This window comes from Muscardinus avellanarius (genome assembly GCF_963383645.1).
Source record: "Muscardinus avellanarius genome assembly, chromosome: X".
Lineage (NCBI taxonomy): Eukaryota > Metazoa > Chordata > Mammalia > Rodentia > Gliridae > Muscardinus > Muscardinus avellanarius.
The window spans coordinates 82,928,158-82,948,072 of NC_137792.1; positions in this window are offsets into that span (position 1 = coordinate 82,928,158).

Below are 19,915 nucleotides of genomic sequence, written 5' to 3' on the forward strand. Positions count from 1 at the left end.
AAAGATGTCCATTATCACCACTTCTTTTCAATATAGAACTTTAGCCTCTAGCCAGAGCAATACAACAAGTAAATAAAATCAAAGGAGTACAAACAGAAAAGGAAGAACTCAAACTTTCACTATTTGCATATGACATGTTACTATACTTAGAAGACCCAACAAACTCAACTTAAAGGCTGAACAAATTCAGCAATGTCTAGATACAAAATCAATCTAAAAATTAGAAACTTTTCTGTAAAACAATCATAAATTCACTGAAAAACCCAGAAAACAATCCACTCAGGATATCTTACAACAAAATAAAATACTTAGGAATAAACTTAACCAATGAGGTAAAAGACCTCTATAAAGAAAATTATAAAACTCTGAAAAAAGAAATTAAAGAAGATCTTAGAAGATGGAAAGATCTTCTATGTTCATGGATAGGCAGAATAAATATCACCAAAATGGCCATACTTCCAAAAGTGATCTATACATTAAATGTAATAACCATTAAATTACAAAGATTATTCTTCACAGCCATAGAAAAATCATTCAAATTCATTAGGAACAATTAAAAAAATAATAGTAAAAATTTTTCTCAGCAACAAAACCATGCAAGAAAAATCACAATACCTGACTTCAAGATATACTACAAATCCATTGTAACAAAAACAGCATGGTAATGGCACAAAAACAGATACATAGACCAACGGAGCAGAATAGAAGATTTAGAAACAAATCCACACACTTACAGCCAATTGATTTTTGACAAAAGTGCCAAAAACATATACTGGAAAAGAGATAGCTTGTTCAACAAATTGTGTTGGCAAAACTGGTTAATCATATTTAGAAAAATGCAAATAAAGTCACTTTGTCATGCTACACAAGAGTCAAATCAAGATGGATCAAAGACTTGGAAATTAGACCAGATAATTTGAGGCTCTTGAAGAAGGCATAGGTTCAACACTGCAACACGTAGGCACAGATAAAAATCTTTCCCAATAAGATCCTAAAGGCAAAAGAAACTAAATGATGAATCAATACATGGGATTCCATGAAACTAAAGAGCTTTTGTACAACAAAGAAAACTGTCAAGAACCTCAATCGAGAGCAAACAGAATGGGAGAAGAGTTTTGCCAGCTACAACTCTGGTAGAGGACTAATATCTAGAATATACAGAGAACTCAAGAAACTGAACACCAAGAAAATAACCCAATGGGCAAGTGGATTAAATAGAAACTTCATGAAGGAAGAAATTAAAATGGACAATAAATGAATAAAAATGCTTAACATCATTGGCAATCAAAGAGATGCAAATCAAAACTACCCTGATATTTTTGTGTGTTGAACCAGCCTTGTATCCCTGGGATGAACCCTACCTGGTGATAGTGTATATGATTTTTTTGATATGGTTTTGAATGCGTGTTGCTAGTATTTTTTTTTTTACCTTAACTCCAACTAGAATGGAAATCATTCAAAACACAAACAACAACAAAAATTCTGGCAAGAATGTGGAGAAGTGGGAACTCTAAAACATTGTGGGATTGCAAATTAATGCAATCACTTTGGAAAACAGTATGGAGGCTCTTCAGAAAAATGGGAACAAACTTAGCATTTGACCCAGCGATACTACTTCTGGGTATCTATCCAAAAGAAAGGAAACCAAACTACCAAACTAATGCATGCATATGTAAGTTAATAGCTTCACAATTTACTTTGCCAAACTATGGAGCCAGCCAAAATGTCCATCAACAGATGAATGGATTACAAAATTTTGGGATATACACACAATGGAATTTTACTCAGCCATAAAGAGAAAACACAATTAAATCATTTACAGGGAAATGGATGAAACTGGAGACTATTATGCTAAGTGAGATTAGTCAGTCACAGAAAAGAAAAAAATTGAATGCTTTCCCTAGTATGTGAAAGCTAGGGAGAAACAGGTAACAGGAGGAACTCTAAATGAAGAAGGAGATTTTATAGAGGAACAAATAACGTGACCTATCTTAGGGGATGGGAGGGGGAATAGTGAACCTCTCTAAAGCACATGCTGTACTTAAAAAATCATATCAAAGTCAATCACTAAGCCAAGCATGGGAAGGAGGGATGGGAAGGGAATGGAGTAGAAATTGGGTAAGGGGTAATTAGGTGATGTGTGTATGTATGTCTACACAGGTCTTTTATCCCTTTAAGATGTATGACTATAATGCACAATTAAATTTTTTTAAAAAGAAAATAACAGGATAAGTACAAGGCAGAAGGAAAAATCATTTAGAAGATGGATCAGAGAGCAGAAAAGAAACCTGACTCCCTTGTGGCTGCAGGCACTATGACAGTGCCATTTTACCTCAGTGTCCCTGACTCCAGAGAAGAACAGGAAAACAAACAAGGACCTGAAGTAATCAGCTATAGATTTGTGGAATTGTAAGCCATCATTTCCTCCAGCTCAAACACCAGCTACAACTTGCAGCAATAGCAGTGGAGCTCACCACACCCTCCAGGGATCCAGAGAAGTGGTCAACACACCAGAAGAGAAACTTGCCCATTTTATGAACATGGGAGCCACAGTGACACCACTTGTCTCACTGCAATAGACTCCAGGAACAAACAGAAAAACAATCAAGGACCTGATGTAAGCAGCTGCAGATTATAGAAATTGTAGGCCATCAGCTCCTCCTATGAAAACACCTGATAAAAATTCCAGCAGTGGTGGCTGACCTCACCATGCCTCAAGAGATCCAGATCAGTGCTCAACAAAAATGTCATAATAGAATGAAACTAGAAATCAAATATAAGAAGACCCAGAGAAACCATGTAAACATGTGGGGACTGTACGCCACATTTCTCAATGAAGAATTGGTCAGAAAGGAAGTAAGGTGTGAAATTAAGACATGACTAGAAACAAATGAGAATAAAGATACATCATATCAAAACCTTCGGGACACTTTGAAGGCAGTATTAAAAGGAAAAAATTATAACAATGAGTGACCACATAAGAATAAGAAATCAGCAAATAACCTATGACATACCTCAAAGCCCATGAAAAATAGGAGCAATCTTACCCAAAAGCCAGTAGAAGAAAGAAAATTATTAAAATCTGGTCAGAAATCAACAAAGTAGAGAATAAAAAAAATACAGAAAAAAAAGCTGGTTTCTCAAAAAAATTAACAAGGTAGACAACCCACTAAGCAACTTAACAAAAAAAAAGAGTGAATCTAGCAAAATTACAAAGAAATAAAAAGGAGATAAATTCAGAGGATTATCAGACACTACTTTACAAAACTATACTCCAACAAAATGGAAAATATGGAAGAAATTGAAAACTTTCTAGATAAATACAACCCTCCTAAAATGAGTCAAGAAGATATGGAAAACTTAAACTTTAAATCAATTAAAGTCAAAGAGATTGAAATTGCAGTAAAGACCTGCCATTAAAGAAAAGCCCAAGAGCAGATGGTTTCCTGAATGAATTTTATAAAACCTCTGTAGAAGAGCGAATCTTTATACTCCTTAATCTATTTCAAGAAATAGAAAGAAACAGGACTTTCCTAAATACATTTTATGAAGCCAACATCACATCAATACCAAGACAAAATAAAGGGAGCTCAAATAAAAAAAACACAACAGGCCTATATTATTGATGAACTTGGAAGCAAAACTGCTAAACAACATACTACCAACACACATTCAGAAGCACATCAAGAAAATCATACACCATGACTAAGAAGGATTCATTCCAGGGGTGCAAAGCTGATTATACATAGGAAAATCAATCCATATAATTCATTATATAATCAGAAACAAAGACAAAATTCACATGACCATTTCAATAGATGGTGAAAAGTATTTGAAAAAATCCAACATCCATTTGTGCTAAAAACATTGCTGAGAATCGGAATAGAAGGAACATACCCCAACATTATAAAGGCAATTTATAATAGGCTTACAGCCAACATAATATTAAATGGGGAAAAACTTCAAGAATTTTTCATAAAAATGAACAAAACAAAGATGTTCTTTATCACCACTTTTTTTTCCAATATAGTACTTGAGACTTTAGCCAAGCAATAAAGCAAGAAAAGAAAATCAAAGACATACAAATAGGAAAAGAAGAACTCAAACCTTCACTATTTTCAGGTGATTCTATACTTAGAAGATCTAACAAACTCAACCAAAAGGCTTATATAATTGAGTAACAATCAGCATGGTGTCTGGATATAAAATCAGTCTTAAAAACTTAGAAGTTTTTCTGTATACAACCGTAAATCCATTAAAAAAATAAATTCAGAGAGCACTTTAATCAGAATATCCCACAAAAATAAAAGGCTTAGGAATAAACTTAACCAAGGAGGTAAAAGTCCTCTACAAAGAAATTATAAAACACTCAAAAAAGACCTTAGAAGATAGAATGATTTTCCATGTTCATGGGTAGGCAGATTAAATATCAAAATGGCCATGCTTCCAAAAGTGTTCTACAGACTGAATGCAATGTCTATTAAATTACCAAGGTCATTCCTCACAGAAAGAAAAATTAATACCACTTTTGGATATCTATCTATCCAGAAGAATGGAAACCAAACTATGCATGCATATGTATGTTCATAGCTGCACAATTTATCATTGCCAAACTATGGAACCAGCCAAGATGTCCATCTACAGATCAATGGATTACAAAACTATGGGATATGTAAACAGTAGAATTTTACTCAGCCATAAAAATAACACAATTATGTTATTTACAAGGAAATAAATACAACTGAAGGACATTATGCTACATGAGATTAGTTAGTAACAAAAACAAGAAATTAAATGCTCTCTCAAATATACAGAAGCTAGGGAGAAAATGGGTCATAGGATGAACTCTAGGCAAAGAAGTAAATACTATAGATGGGGAAATAAGGCGACCTAACTAAGGGAATGTTAGAGGGAAAGTGGAAAATTCTCTAATGCACATGATGTACTTTAACATACATATCAATGTCAATCACTAAGCCAAACATGAGAAGGAGGTGAGGGGAGGGAATGGAGAAGGAATTTGGTAAGAGTTAATTGAGTGATATGTACATGTCTTTCTCTACCATCTTGTACCCTATTAAGATGTATGACTACAATGCACCAATAAAACGTTAAAAAAAAATCATACACCATAATCAAGTAGGGTTTCATTCCAGGAATGAAATGCTGGTGCGTGGTATATGAAAAAATTCCATGTAATTCGTAACATAAACAGAACCAAAGACAAAATTTACATTACCATTTCAATAGATACTGAAAACACATTCTATAAAATCTAACAAACATTTATACTAAAAGCACTGCTGAAAGTCAGATTAGAAGAAACATACCTCAACATCATAAAGACAGTGTAGAATAGACCCACAGCCAACATCATATTAAATGAGAAAAAGCTGCAAAAATTCTTCCTAAAAAGAAGAATAAGACAAGGATGTATATCATCAACACTTCTTTTCAATATAGTACTTGAGATTTTAGCCAGAGCAATAAAGCAAGTGATGGAAATCAAAGGAGTACAAATAGAAAAAAGACAAACTAAAAGTATTTCTATTTGTAGATGACATGATACTATACTTAGAAGACCATCAAGAAACTCTACCAAAAAGCTTATAAAACTGATCACCAAATAGAGCAATGTGTCTGGATATAAAATCAATCATAATAAATAGGAAAAATTCCTGTATATCAATCTTAACTCTACTTAAATCCGGAATACACTTCCACTCATCATAATTCACAAGAAAATAAAGTACCTAGGAATAAACTTAACCAAGAAGGTAATAGACCTCTATAAAAATTATAAAAAATTTAAAAAATAAAGGTGTCGGGGCCCACTCGGCAGGACTGAGGTGGCACCCAGGCTTGTTGCCAGCGTGGACTCAAGATGGCGCCTGGGCTTGCAGCCAAGTCACGAGGCTCACGAGGCTGGCGGTGCCCTGAGCCTGCGCAGTGAGCCCTATCAGGCGCCTTACGGATGATTAGTGACGCAGCGCCTCGTGCTACCACCTGCCCGCCCAGGAGAAGGTTAAAAGCGCGCATGCCCTAGCGGGGGGAGCTAAGAGGGTTGGTGGAGTGATGAGGGAGGAGATAGAAGACTGATGTTGTTTTTACCTGAGAGGGCGTTGAGAGAGCATTGAAACTGGGGTAATAAAACTGCTTGAGGAAGATCGTGTAAGAGTCGTCACTGCGTGCGACAAGTGGTGGCCCGTACGGGGAACTTCGCTTTGATCAGAACCTCGGCAGTCCAGGGCAGCTGGCTGGTAACTGTACAAGAACCTGGGGTAATAAAACTGCTTGAGGAAGATCGTGTCTTTGATCAGAACCTCGGCAGTCCAGGGCAGCTGGCTGGTAAGTACTCCTTTGACTCCGAAAAAGGAGGAGGAGGCTCCGTTTACGGAGGGTTATTTTCCCCGATCAAAGGGGGCTCCATTAAGGAGGATATTTTTTAGTGTAAGCAAGTTACCCCGATCAAAGGGGGCTCCATTAAGGAGGATATTTTTTAGTGTAAGCAAGTTACCCCGATCAAAGGGGGCTCCATTAAGGAGGATATTTTTTAGTGTAAGCAAGTTAGAGAATCGGGCTGGTCCTGATTCGACAAGATAGAAGTAAATAAGGCTCGCGGATAAGCGAGGCTCGCGGATAAGCGAGGGACAGCGTTGTGAAGGTTCGCAGGTGTTGCGACGAAAAGGTCTAAGGTTGCTAAAGTGAAAGCAGCCATTTTAGAAAATTTGAAAGCGAAAGAGATTTCTAAGAAGGAAGAAGCTCTGTTAGAATTCATAGAAAAAATGAAACGCCCTAAACCTTCCGCTCCTCCCCCCTCCCTCTCCTAATCCGCCACCATAGATGGAAGACACCTGAGGTTAGTTGGAAAAGGCGCCTAATGTGTAAAGGATAGGTCAGAAGATTAGTTCCTAACGTAAGAGTTGTAAACTGCTGCTCGGTACCGTAGAGATGAGTTGTTTTCTTTAAGATCTTTGGGGAATTATTTCTACTTTCCCTCTTCCTTTACCTTGGTTAATGAGGTTGTTTTATTGATACCTGTTTTCTGAATTTCTGCTATGCTTCTATGCACCCTTGGAGACTTTGGAATTTCTGCTCTTATTGCTGTAATTGTGGCCTCTGTGGCCGTGGCAGTTATTGCAGCCACTATGAATGCTCTATCCTCACATGTGGCTGCTGGCATGGCTCAGCAAGCTCAATTATCTGGACTATATGTATAACGTATGTGCAGTATCAGAATTTCTCCCATGCAGGCAATTTGTTTCGTCAATTAAGCAAGACGCTTCTAGGAACTTGGAGCCGTGAATTTGAACACACCATGATTGAGCTATGAGCATCCATCGCTGCAATTAATTCTACCCGCGTGGAAGTCGCCGCAGTACAACAATGAATGGACTTAATACATGGAACATTGGGTTTTTTAAAAGACTGGGGTGGCATGGCGTTCTGGGCATTCTTGCTGATGGTAGCATGATGTTTCATGGTTGGATATATCAGGCGAACTCGACAACGCACACTGCAACAACAGCGCATATTGGTGCAAGCTATGGCAGCCCTTGAAGCTGGCTTATCTCCCCATGTATGGCTCAGTATGCTGGATCGGTAGTCAGTGACGGGTAAGATCGTCCCCGGGACCTTTCAACCTAAGACAGGGAAACAATCATGCTATTGTTCTCCCAATGACGGGTAAGAATGGTCCTTGAGGGTCGGCAACCTAAGACAGGCACGATCCCGAGCCTTATTTTAATAAAACAAAAAGGGAGATATGTCGGGGCCCACTCGGCAGGACTGAGGTGGCACCCAGGCTTGTTGCCAGCGTGGACTCAAGATGGCGCCTGGGCTTGCAGCCAAGTCACGAGGCTCACGAGGCTGGCGGTGCCCTGAGCCTGCGCAGTGAGCCCTATCAGGCGCCTTACGGATGATTAGTGACGCAGCGCCTCGTGCTACCACCTGCCCGCCCAGGAGAAGGTTAAAAGCGCGCATGCCCTAGCGGGGGGAGCTAAGAGGGTTGGTGGAGTGATGAGGGAGGAGATAGAAGACTGATGTTGTTTTTACCTGAGAGGGCGTTGAGAGAGCATTGAAACTGGGGTAATAAAACTGCTTGAGGAAGATCGTGTAAGAGTCGTCACTGCGTGCGACATAAAGGCTTTAGAAGATGGAAAGATTTTTCATGTTCCTGGATATGCAGAACAAATATCACTAAAATGGACATTCTTCTAAAAGCGATCAATAGATTTAATGCAATACCTTTTACATTATCAAGGCCATTCCTCACAGACATAGAAAAATCAGTCCTTAAATTCATTTGGAACAACAAAAACACAGAATAGCGAAAGTATTTCACAGCAACAAGAATCATGCAGGAGTCATCATAATACTCGACTTTAAAGTACACTACAAAGCATATTAATACAAGTTCATGGTATTGGCACAAAAAAACTTAGACTGGCATAGAATAAAAGACTCAGAAACAAACCAGCAAACTTACTGCCAATTGATTTTTGACAAAGGTGTCAAAAACATGTAATGTAAAAAAATATAGCCTCTTCAACAAATTGTGTTGGCAAAACTTATTAAACATATTCAGAAAAATGGAGATAAATTTCGCTTTCTTACCCTTCACAAGAACCATCTAGAGATAAATAAATGACTTTAAAATAATACCAGAGACATTTTAGCTCCTTAAATAGGGCATAAAAGTCCACACTTTAAAATACTGGCACAGTTAAAAACTTTATTAACAAGACATTAAAGGCACAAGAAACTAAAAGTAGAATCAATATATCAAGTTGTATGAAGCAGAAGAGCTTTTGTACATCAAAGGAAACTATCAAGAACTTCAACATGGAGCCCACAGAATGGGAGAAAATTTTTGTTGAGTACTTCTCTGATAGAGGACTTATCTAGACTACATAGAACTCAAGAAACTCAATGCTAAGAAAACAAAGAACCCAATAAAAAATAGTGAAGTTAACTAAATAGTGACTTCAGAAAAGAAGAAATTCAAATGGCCAATAAATTAATGAAAAAAAATGTTCAAAATCACTGGCAATAAGAGTGATGCAAATAAAAAGTACCCCATATAACTCCAATTAGAATAGCAATCATTAAAAACACAAACAACTAAAAATGCTGGTAAGGGTGTGGAGAAGTAGGAACTCTTAATACATTGTTGGTTGAATTGAGAATTAGTGTAACAACTTTGGAAAACAGTATGAAGGATCTTCAGAAGAATGAAAATGAACCTACCATGTGATTTCCCAATACTCCCTTTGAATAGCTACTCAAAAGAATGAAAAACAAATTACCAAACTAGCATGCATATTTATGTTCTTAGTTGCCCAGTTTACAAGTGCCAAAGTATGAAACCAATCTAGATGTCCATCATCAGATGAATGTTTTTCAAAGCTATAAGATGTGTACACAATAGAATTTTATTCAGCCATAAAAAAGAACAAAATTATGTCATTTGGAGGAAAATGGATGAAATTGGAGAACATTATGCTAAGTGAGATTAGTCAGTCCTGGAAAGTAAAGTACTGGATGTTCTCTTTAATATATGGAAGCTAAGGAGTAAGTGGTTTACATGAGGAACTCTAGGTGAAAAAGGAGAAAAGTTAGTTGAACAAGGAAGGCAGCCTAACTGAGGAGGATGGGAGAGGCAAAATGAACATTTCTAATGTACATGATGTACATTCACAAAACCAGCAGAAGGGAGGAAGAGGGAAGGGGGTGGGGATTGGGGAAGGGCTAAATGAGTGATGTGTGCATGTATGCCTCTCCTATCTTGTATCCCATTAATATGTATGACTATAGTATGCCTCTTCTATCTTGTGTGTCATTAAGATGTATGACTACAGTTCACAAATAAAATATTTCAAATTCATCAAAAATAGATGTATGACTACAATGTACCAATTAAAAATAATAGTAATGAAGTGAAATGATTTTTCTCTGGAGAAAAATTAATTATATTAATTGTATCTGACATTTATATGGATTTTATTATATCATTTAAAACTTATAATAGCTATGTTGTATATTCATCATTAGCATTATAAAATAATTGAGTAAAGGCATTTTAGAGAGGTTAAGCAGCTTGCTCAAAGTTGCACAATAACTACTAAATATAAAGGAAAGCTGAGATAATTTTCCATTCTAGGTACAAGAAATGTATTGGTAAAAGATGGTTCAGCTTAAACAGGGTTTATGAAAAAATAGATGCTTGTGATGGTACAGGCAAATCTACTAACATATGTGCTATATATGTAAAATTGTTATCTTCAAAAGTGAGGTTAAATAAAATATTTCTATAAACTGGGTGTGGTTGCACACACTTCTAATCTCAGTACTTAGGAGGCTGAGGAAGAAGGATTTCAGGTTCCAGGCCAACCTGGGAAACTTAGTGAAATGCTCAGCACTAATTAAGACCCTGTTTTAAAATAAAATATAGAAAGGATTGGGGTTGTACCTCAAAGGTAGAATGTCCCTGGGTTCAATCCCCAGTACCACAAACATATTAAAAATAAAACGAAATACTTGTTATCAAATAGATTGAAAGAAACTCTGCTCTGCAACGAAATGAACTTCTAAATTTTCACTGGTTTCTCTTGGAGGAGAATCAGACATCATCAACCTTTAGAGCAACACTACACCTGTATACATAGTGGAACCCTTATTATGGCTTCCACTTTCCATTCTCAGGTCTAATGTCCCTCCTGAATATTCATAAGGGTTCAGGAGACATATTTAGGGAGACCAAATCAGGCATCCCAGACTTGTTATATAAAAAAAAGAGGGCTTAAAAGGTCATATACATTTTATTTCCCAAAACCTTACCTACCTTTACATTTTGCTTTATTCTGAAAAAATAACTATAATAATTTCCAGACTTCAGGGAATCTTTTTTGAATAAAATTTAAGTTAGTTTTGCTATAGATAAGATACTAGTTCCAATCACAGTTGCTTTCTGAAATATTTCAAACTTCAATACCTTGGGTGGTTAAAAAACAAACATTTAATATCATTATTAAATCCGTATAATTTCAATTTAACTCTTTGTCCAATGAAGCAGCATTTCTTGGAATTCTCAAGTTTACCTAATTTTTTCTGAAACAAAACAAAATTCAACAGTATCAAATGTTGACAGTATGCAGCTCAAATTTGTTTTAGTGTTTTTTTTTGGCTAATGCTATATCTTTGTCTACAGAATAATTTGTAGACTGTTATCTGTCAGCACCATAATATGGATTAATTGAGTTGCAAATTAGACTTACTAAGTCTGGGTTAATGGTAAATTGTAAATCTATAGATTTCAAGTCTTCCTGGCAGACTGTTTCAAATAAGATTTTCTGTAAAATTCCATATGAAAAACAGATAGAAATGGAGCAGGGAGCAGCTCTGGTTGAAGCTCTCCTTACTGAATTTCCATAATCTATAACCCCTGAACCCTAATCTTACTCCATAGTGGATTTTAACTAAGTATAATCCTCATAAGCTCTAGTAATTTGAAAACTGCAAGAGTATAGGATCAGTTCAAGTGTATACAGCAAGCAAGGTAGGGTACAAAACAAATTTGGAGCTGTGGGAAGAAATATTGGAGACACACTCAAGTAAAAACACTAAGTATTGAGAGAAAGTATGGGCTTGGCTTGGAGAAGATTCATATAGAAAATAAAATCATAGCTCCCTGGAAATTAGGGGGTTAAAATAAGTAGAACTTTCAAGACCAGGGAAACAGAAGTGGTACCTTCTAGGAGGAAGAGAAAGGAATGTCATTAGGGGTTGAAAACCAGAAGATTGCATAAGAACTAAGAATAAAGTGGAAACAAGCAGGAAAGGAGGAGTATGCAGAGAGAGAAAATAGTGGAGAGAGAAAAGAGGTGCTGACTTTCATTTGAAAAATTATGTAAATAGAAAAACAGACTGCCAGAAAAAATACCCTTCTGCGAAAGCATTTTAGAATTCACAGTGGTGCCTATTAAAATGACAAGTCCCACAAGTTTCTAAGGAAAAGTTGTCTTTGAAATAAAGCTATTTTTTGTGAGCTATCAGGCAGGATAGGGTTCAATAATGAAATGTCTGCAAAGATTCTAATGTAGAGAGAAACCATCTGACACAATGTTCTCTATGCCACACTGCCTTCACTTTCAATGCCCTTCACCAGTGAGCTTGAAACAGCTGTGTTGAGATACTAGACACAGAGTTTTTACATTTGTATCAAAAGTGAAACCCAAAATGTCTGCACTGCTGCTGATCAGAAAACATTTTTGTGGCTCAATATTGAAAAGATTTGTGGCACATTGGACTCCTTTACTTTAAAACACTCAGCTTGTCATGTTTTTTTTTTTTTTTTTTGTTTGTTTCACTGTTCCTTTTCTTAGCTTTTATTTTCAAATATCTTTGCTTTACTGCTGCATTATCTCTACTAGTGATAAACAGACTTTCAAGGACATACTTTTTAACATTTTTTTGAGACAATACTTCAAGGCTGCATTATTTGGCGAAAAGAGAAGAACCTTCAGGTTTGGTGAAATGTGTGCACATTTGGCATTTAGATTTGAAAACTAGATCACCTTACCTTCTGACTTCAATTTTATCATCTGTAAAATGGGAATAATCATAGCTGCCTCTTGTGGTTGCTCTGGACAATAAATGATGTATAGAAGGATGGTAAAGTACCAAATTTTGCTCCTGGTGCACAGTTTTCTTTACTAAACATAAATTATTTTTTATTCATTTCATGATTATTTTTTTATTCATTTCTCATAATGGAGATACACAGTTTCTAACAAGCTGTTGTACAAATATATAAGAATGTGTCTAAGCTCTTAATTAATGATAGTCATTTGATTATTATAAAGAAATTTTATTTAACCCCAAGTGATGTAAAATGCAATTATTGTTTATGAATCACTGGAGTTTTTCTTAGAATATGTTTTCTTAGCTGGGTGAGGTTGCACATGCTTGTAATTCTAGTATTTGGGAGGCTGAGACAGGAGAATCTCAGGTATAAGGCCAGATTTAGATACTTGTGAGGCTCTGAACAACTTAGTGAGACCCTGCTTCAAAATAAAAAATAAAAAATAGGGAAGTAGCTTGGAGGTAGAATACCCCTGAGTTCAATTCCCAGTAACACACACACACATTCACACACACACACACACACACACACACACACACACACACACTCACATACACATACACATAAATGAAAATGTTTTCTTATAGTTCATACTTCAAACTTGTAGAAACTTTTGAGATTATATTGAATCTTTCCAAGACCACTGTGGGTAAGAGAAGGTAAATGGTATGCTCAGGAGGTATGATTTAGAACCTTCTACTCCTACCTCTTCTTCAAACAGAGAAACACATCTTTACTAGAAAAACATAAAATTTTTATTCTAGAAGCCAAGTAAAGAACATGTTAAAAGTAGAAGAGTGTGTCCAACCCTTTAAAATGCTAGAAACATTTAATTACCCTCCAATGAAAATGTGGCATTTCAAAAGTCATTTTTTTTTATAGAGGAGATAGAAATCCAAAGTGGTGCAGATTTTGTAGTCATGACTTGGAGCTCTGGGAACCATGACCCAAATGCCTGGCAAATGGGATACAATAGTGTATCTACTATGAATCATAGATAGGATAAAAATATCAGGGATGGAAAAGTTGCTATCCTCACTCCCTGAAACTATACGTTCTCTGTAGAGATGGAAGAACTTTGATTTCATTCATTTATCTGAAGAGAGAAATTAAATGTTATAAAGTTTCTAAACAGCAGGAATTATAGAAAAAAATATGGCAGAATGTCATACCAGAATAGCAAGAGAACTAAGCAAAGTAGTAGAAGACCAATGGCTGGGAAATCAGATTATGGATGAGATGAATTCTTGAACATTAGTTAAGTTTTACTACTGCACACCAGAGTGAAAAGTGGTTAGAACCAGGAAGGTTGTTAAGGCAATAATTGAAAAATGAGACTATAAAGAGCAGACAAAGAAGAATAGGTTCTTGGAAAAAACATAAGGTCTCCCAGGTAGCAGTTCAATGGAAAGTCAGGATACAAATGAAATTATTAGGTTCAACTCTATTATTCCTGAGTACTGTTCTAGTTCTGACATGCTACTATCTCTGTCAAGTTAACACATTATGAAGCATTATCTTTGGAAACAGTTTTATAGATTTGATCATACCTTCAGCAAGATGTAGTCTGTTGGAAAGAATAGGACAAGATTTAATAAACATAAGATTCATAGTTTGCTTTACAGATACAACAATGTTGCTGTTACATTCACATTTGCTGTAAAATGGAAACATTTTTTATATATTTGGGCATAATGACTTCTGTAATATTGCAGGGTGGTACTATATTTTCACATTATAATGATAAGATTTCTAGCATCAGTGATATGTCATTAGCCTTTGTAGAATAATCATGCATCCACTATGCTTGCTAATGTTTACAAAGGGTGCTCTACTGAACAGCTTTATTATAATCCCTTGGAGGGTTGTTACTTAAAATGTAAAAATTTATCCATTCATCCGTTGATGGACACCTAATGTGTATACACAGTGGAATTTTACTCAGTCATAAGGAATAAAAATATGTAATTTTAAGAAAAATGGATATAACTCAAGATGCTAAGTGAGATCATCCACTTACAAAATGTCAAGGGTTATACGGTTTCAAATTTCATATATGGAAGCTAGAGAAAAAATAGAAAGCAAAAGAGACTTCAAATAAATGAGAAAAAGGATAGTAGGATAATTGAAGGGGATGGGGAAGGGAGGTGGGAAAAAAGGAGGTTTGATGAAAGAAAGATTTAAAATAATGTTATGAATATATATATGAATGTATTACTACCAATCTCACTAACATGCATGAGGGAAGAGAGAAATGGGTGGGGCAACATGCATGAAGGAAGGGAGAAATGGGTGGGGCACCCATAGAGAAACACACAAAGTGTGTTTTTGTATCATGTATTTGTATCATTTTGAGCCTCACTATGATTAGTAGTTACAATGCACCATAATTATTTTGTACTGAGCATGGAATACAGGGGTCTTCTGCCCCTAAGCCCTATTGTATATTTTTATTTGAAAACAAGGTCTCACTAAGTTGCTGAGGCTAGCTTTGAATCTTCCATCCTCTTGTCTCTCCATCCCAACTACTGAGATTACAAGTGTGTGCCGCCATGCCCAGCCATATTTTATCTTTGAAAAATAAACTAAATAAAATTTACTAATAAAATTTTAGCTGTCTTCCAGAATAGTTGATTCATAATATATTAGTAATTAAAATTTTAATTATAATTACCCGGTAATTCTCATGTTTGAAAACTGATAATACATGCAGTCATTGGCTCAACTTTTTATTTGGGATGGTCTTGATATGGAATAAGCATAAGCAGGTTTAATAGATTCTTTCTATGTAGTGGATATACAAAGCTGACATCCTGCATGCAGATTTACATATTTACCCCAATGTGAGTGTAGGCTGTATGCTGTTGGATGACAGCCTAGTTTCTAGATGCTTTTTAGAAGTATTTACAGTATTCATACACCTATGAGTCTAATTTTTACTTTGTTCAATTTTTTTGAGTATAGACATTAGGGTATTGGTTTTATTTTGAATCATTTTTAGTGGATCTAAGTTTGATTTATAATAACACCCATGAGCAAAGAAAGCATGTTACTTACACTTCATTTGCATGCAAGATGTAATGATGTAGAAACTGAGGAAATGCATTTCAAATGCTTTTCCCTTCATAATCATATTATGTGAAGTTTTAGAAAATTTCTTGGAGAAAGCACAACATGTCACTAGGAAAAAGGGCACCTAATTCATACCCAAGCAATAAATCATAAAAACAATGACCTATGGATGGCTGGGAATGATCTCACAATAGTATAAAAGAACAAAAACTGTCATTATCATTAAGGTGATTTAGGGATAGAAGTCTGACCTTTCTTTATTCTGCAAAAGTTACATTATGAAAGATTCAGTGAATTATGGCTCTATGGAAGTAAAATATTGGTATCATGTTCTTTGATATTTTTCTCCAAAGAAAATTGTTAATTCTTTTCTTTGCTTGTCCATGAATTCTAAAATATTAACAAAAAAGATCAGACAAAGGAAACACTAAACAGCAGAACTCTGGCAATGATAATGAAATGTCCCTAGAAAAACAAACCCAAAATTCCAAAGTCTATTTTCTTGTGCCTTTACCCCTCAACATATTTTATACTTCCCTTTCAAGCTTGCTAAGGGTGAGCTAAAAGAGATTTTAGAGTTAGGGTACCATTTTGAAGAATTGTTCTAGCTTATTTTTCAGTTATCTATTACTTACAGATACCTCTAGTATGCCTCATGTTGTGATAGATGTTATATTAGGATCAATTCAATTTATTCCCTCCTGCTTTTTTGTTTGAAAAGAAGGACATGATGCAGATATTAGCTTTGCCTATATAATACTGAATCAAGTGCTTAATGAGATCAATGATTTAGTGAATGGGATTTTGCATATAATAAAACTATCTCTACCCCTTTTCTTTTAAGTTACTTGAATTCAACTGGTTACTGTTCTGATTTTGGTCAGCCTGGTTTATGCATGTGAACATAGCCTCGGGTATTTGGAAAAAAAAACTTAACAAAATATCTCAAGCTATCCAATTTCAATAGAATTGCTTGAGTCATTCTTATCAAATCAAAATGGAAACAGGAAAAACTTCACCTTGGCTCATTCAACTCAAGGATTGAACTCACAGACAATATCAACCCTAATAAAATATGAGACTAGATAAAACACAGTGTGAGTGGATTATTCTGAGAGCTGATAAAGTGTAATAAGGTGCTTTTTATTGCTATTGAGTTTTCAAGGCAGAACAGAAACTAATAGTCTGGTGATTTTCTTGTGAAAGGCGAGACTTCAGGGTCACAGATAAATAAAGATGATTAGCTTTTATATACCCAGAAACAATACAGTCTTTCAACTCAGAAAATTTTCATTATGCCCATCCAAAAATGATTTTATTACAGGTCAATAAGTAAGAGGGAAAGAGAGATTTTGTACTGTGCTCTGAAGTGGAAGAAGAGTAACACAGTTGCATTTAATTGTGCCATTCCTGTTATATTTGGCTTCTAGTTTGCATTCAGTTAGTGATAATTTGTTCTTCAAGCAAGCTTTAGGTTTCCCATCACAATCAACTCTTCAGTAAACCTACTGTAATGGCATTTCAGAGCTTAACAAGCTTACTACAGTGGTCTCTTTTGAGGTAATAGCAATAAAGTTAAAAGAAGAAAATCATGAATCACAAGCTTTGTTCATGGGCTATGGTTTTCCTCTGGTGTTAGTTTTAATATAGTAATTAATAGGCACTTCATCAATCACCTAGCTAGGGAGAATCTTTCCTGTTTGTTCAGCCTGGAGAAGAACCTGGCCTAGTGCCTGGGCAGCCCCACAGCATTTTATGTTAATACTAATTTACCTCTCATGCATGAAAGCCTGTTTCTTTATTTATTCCAGGAATAATGAGGAGAACATGAAACAGTACAAATGTAGGATGGGGAGAAAGAAGATATTAAAAAGAAAAATTAAACTGCTTACTATTAACATCAAGGTTATAGTTGGTAGATAAGGTAGATAAATTCAGAGTTGGCAGCTTATGTAAATATGGTGGTGAGTCTATGAAAACACAAATAACTTGGAACATCAGGTTCCTAAAAATATAATCTTAACTCCAACTGGAATGGCAATCATCCACATCACAAACAACAACAAATTCTGGTGAGGATGTGAAGAAGTGTGAACTCTACTAAATTGTTGGTGGCATTGCAAATTAGTGCAACCACTTTGGAAAACAGTATGGAAGATCCTCAGAAGAATGGGGTCGAACTTACATGTGATCTAGCAATACCACTCCTGAGTATTTACTCAAAAGAAAGGAAACCAGACTACCAAACCAATGCATGTATACCTATGTTCATAGCTGCACAATTCACCATTGCCAAACTATGTAACCAGCCAAGATGTCCATCAACAGACGAATGGATTACAAAACAATGATATATGTACACAATGGAATTTTACTCAGCCATAAAGAAAAACACACCTACTTCATTACAGGGAATTAGATGAAACTGGAGGACATTATGCTAAGTGAGATTAGTTGGTCACAAAAACTAAGAAATTGGATGCTCTGCTAATATGCAAATGCTACAGAGAAAGTGGGTCATAGGAGGAACTCTAGATGAAGTATGATATTCTATAGATAAGTAAATAAGGTGACCTAACTAAGTGGATGGGAGAGGTGAAGAGGGAAAGTATCTAATGCACATGATGTATTTTAAGAAATATATCAGTATCAATTACTAAGCAAAACATGATATGGAGAGAGGGGGAAGGAGCAGGGTGGGAATTGAATTAGGGCTAATTAGGTGAAGTGTGCATGTATTTCTTCACCATCTTCATCCCATTAAGATGTATAAATACAATGCACCAATAAAAAATAAAATAAATAAGAAAGAATTATAATATAACCTTAACAGAAAAAAATAAAAAATCAAAAACGTGTGGCATAGAAGCTTCCACACTTTATTTTCAACTTAGATCTTGACTACTTCTGCTTAAAATCCCAGAGGGTGGTGGCCCATTTAGCAGTGGCCTTCTTCTATTGTGAAATAAAATAATATTATTATTAATTGTATATCTACTATGTTCTACACAGTATGAGATTGGGGGAGAAGATAAGAAATGTATGATTCATGTTATAATTAGCTCCTAGTGTAATACATAAGTATGGAAAAATGGAAAAAATTATATATTCTTACAACCTTAAACATCTTTGCAAAGTATCTAATTTAAACCTTCATTCTGATGCTTCAAGATTCCTGGTCCATACCAATCAAGAGTTTGCCTGTTATTTGAATACCCATAGCAAAATGATCTCATTAATTTTTGAAGTTATCCACTATATATATTTAGATGGCTGACTTAAGAAGGTGGTTGCTTATATAGTACCCAAATGTGCTTTCCTGAAATAACAAGAAGTTTCCTCGTCACAACTAACCAGTGCTATGAAGGGGAACACATAACATGAGGAATCATTAGGCATCTTGTCTAAAAGATTATTACAGAAATTTAGATTTAGTTAAACAATTTGAGTGAGGATCCAAGGAAGTAAGTTGGGTGCTGTCAGGAAATGAGGATTATGCTACAATTGAGCATCTCAATACTTTCTAGAGAAAGGAGAATACTAAAGTGAGGCTAAAGCTATAATTAGTAAAGAAGCAATAATATTAGCAAGGAGAGAGATATTTTTGTTGTTTTGTGGTTTGGGTAACATTCATATTTTGTTTGCTTTTAGATAAAATTATGAAGTGGGACTATTTCTCTCACTTTGTTATATCAGAGTGACCTCATCTTATAGTGATTTCCATGAATTTTTTTATGTTGAACAGTAAAACAACATAGTAAAGCTTTGAATGCTAGGCCAACTTTATTTTTCAGTACTAGGGATTAAACCTAGACATTCTACCTCTGAGCTACACACCCCAGCCCTATTTTTTATTATAAAACAAGTCTCACTAAGTTACAAAGAGCCTAATTAAGTAGTTGATGCTGGTTGTGAACCTGCAATCTTCCTGTCTCAGTCTCACAAGTACCATGATTACTACAAGTGTGCACCACCATGATTGACCAGGCCAACTTATAATATTGAAGCTTAGTGTTGGACCTGTTCCCTGATAGCAGAACTTTTATTTTTCTTTTGGTTCAGCAAAATCATAGAAGGATGAAGTGGATCCTATATATAATAAATATATATCTTCTCCAAATTAATCATGCTTCATGCACTGACCCTTCTGCTCAACCAAAGGAGAGTCATGTCCAGATAGTTTTGCCAGTGTATAATCTT